Source organism: Amblyraja radiata (genome assembly GCF_010909765.2).
Source record: "Amblyraja radiata isolate CabotCenter1 chromosome 43 unlocalized genomic scaffold, sAmbRad1.1.pri SUPER_43_unloc_1, whole genome shotgun sequence".
Taxonomy (NCBI): Eukaryota; Metazoa; Chordata; class Chondrichthyes; order Rajiformes; family Rajidae; genus Amblyraja; species Amblyraja radiata.
In genome coordinates, this window is record NW_022630089.1 from 1,215,284 (window position 1) to 1,217,165 (window position 1,882).

The following is a 1,882-nucleotide window of genomic DNA, read 5'->3' on the forward strand; positions in this document are numbered from 1 at the left end:
CACAGATCAGTAAATCACGGCTTGTGGACTCACAGTTCATTCAGCCACGGCTTGTGGACTCACAGTTCATTCAGCCACGGCTTGTGGACTCCCAGTTCAGTCACTCACGGCTTGTGGACTCACAGTTCAGTCGCTCGCGGCTCGTGGGCTCACCCTTCAGTCATTCACGGCTTGTGGGCTCACAGTTCAGGCCCTCGCGGCTTGTGGACTCACACTTCAGTCAGTCACGGCTTGTGGGCTCACAGTTAATTCGCTCACGGCTCGTGGGCTCACAGTTCAGTCATTCACGGCTTGTGCACTCACAGTTCAGTCATTCACGGCTTGTGGGCTCGCAGTTCAGTCACTCACGGCTTGTGGACTTACATTTCAGTCACTCACGTCTTGCGGCCTCAGAGTTAATTCGCTCACGGCTCGTGGGCTCACAGTTCAGTCACCCACGGCTTGTGGACTCACAGTTCAGTAAATCACGGCTTGTGGACTAGCAGTTCAGTAAATCACGGCTTGTGGACTCACAGTTATGGCACTCACGGCTTGTGGACTCTCAGTTCAGTCACTCACGTATTGCGGAATCACAGTTCAGTCACTCACGGCTTGTGGGCTCACAGTTCAGTCACTCACTGCTTGTGGACTCACAGTTCAGTCACTCACGGCTTGTGGGCTCAGAGTTCCGTCAACTCACGGCTTGTGGACTCACAGTTCAGTCGCTCACGGCTTGTGGACTCACAGTTCAGTCTCTCACGGCTTGTGGACTCACAGTTCCGACACTCTCGGCGTGTTGATTGACAGTTCTGTCACTCACGGCTTGTGGACTCATAGTTCACACAGCCACGGCTTGTGGACTCACACTTCAATCACGCACGGCTTGTAGACTAACATTTTACTCACTCACGGCTTTTGGACTCACAGTTCAGCCACTCACGGCTTGTGGACTCACAGTTCACTCACTCACGGATTGGAGACTCACAGTCCAGTCACTATCGGCTTGAGGACTCACAGTTCACTCACTCGCAGCTTGTGGACTCACAGTTCAGTAAATCACGGCTTGTGGACTCATAGTTCAGGCACTCACGGCATGTGGACTCACAGTTCACTCACTCACGGCCGTGGTGACAGACTTGTGAGCCCACGAGCCGTGAGCGAATTAATTGTGAGCCCACAAGCCGTGAGTGCCAGGATTGTGAGTCCACAACCCGTGATTTACTGAACTGAGAGTCCACAAGCGGCGAGTGAGTGAACTGTGAGTCAACAAGCCCAGAGTGTCTGAACTGTGAGTCCACAAGCCGTGAGTGACGGAACTGAGAGCCCACAAGCCGTGAGTGACTGAACTGTGATTCCGTAAGCCATGAGTGACTGAACTGTGAGTCCACAAGCCGTGAGTGCCTGAACCGTGAGTTCACAAGCCGTGATTTACTGATCTGTGAGTGCACAAGCCGTGAGTGACTGAACTGTGAGTCCACAAGTCGTGAGTGACTGAACTGTGAATCCACGTCGTGAGTGACTGAACTGTGAGTCCACAAGCCGCGAGTGCCTGGGTCTGAGTCCACAGGCCGTGATTTACTGACCTGTGAGTCCACAAGCGGCGAGTGAGTGAACTGTGAGTCCCCAAGCCGTGAGTGTCGGAACTGTGAGTCCTCAAGCCGTTAGTGACTGGACTGTGAGTCTCCAATCCGTGAGTGAGTGATCTGTGAGTCCACAAGCCGTGAGTGGCTGAACTGTGAGTCCAAAAGCCGTGAGTGAGTAAAATGTGAGTCTACAAGCCGTGCGTGATTGAAGTGTGAGTCCACAAGCCGTGGCTGTGTGAACTATGAGTCCACAAGCCGTGAGTGACAGAACTGTCAATCAACAAGCCGAGAGTGTCGGAACTGTGAGTCCTCAAGCCATT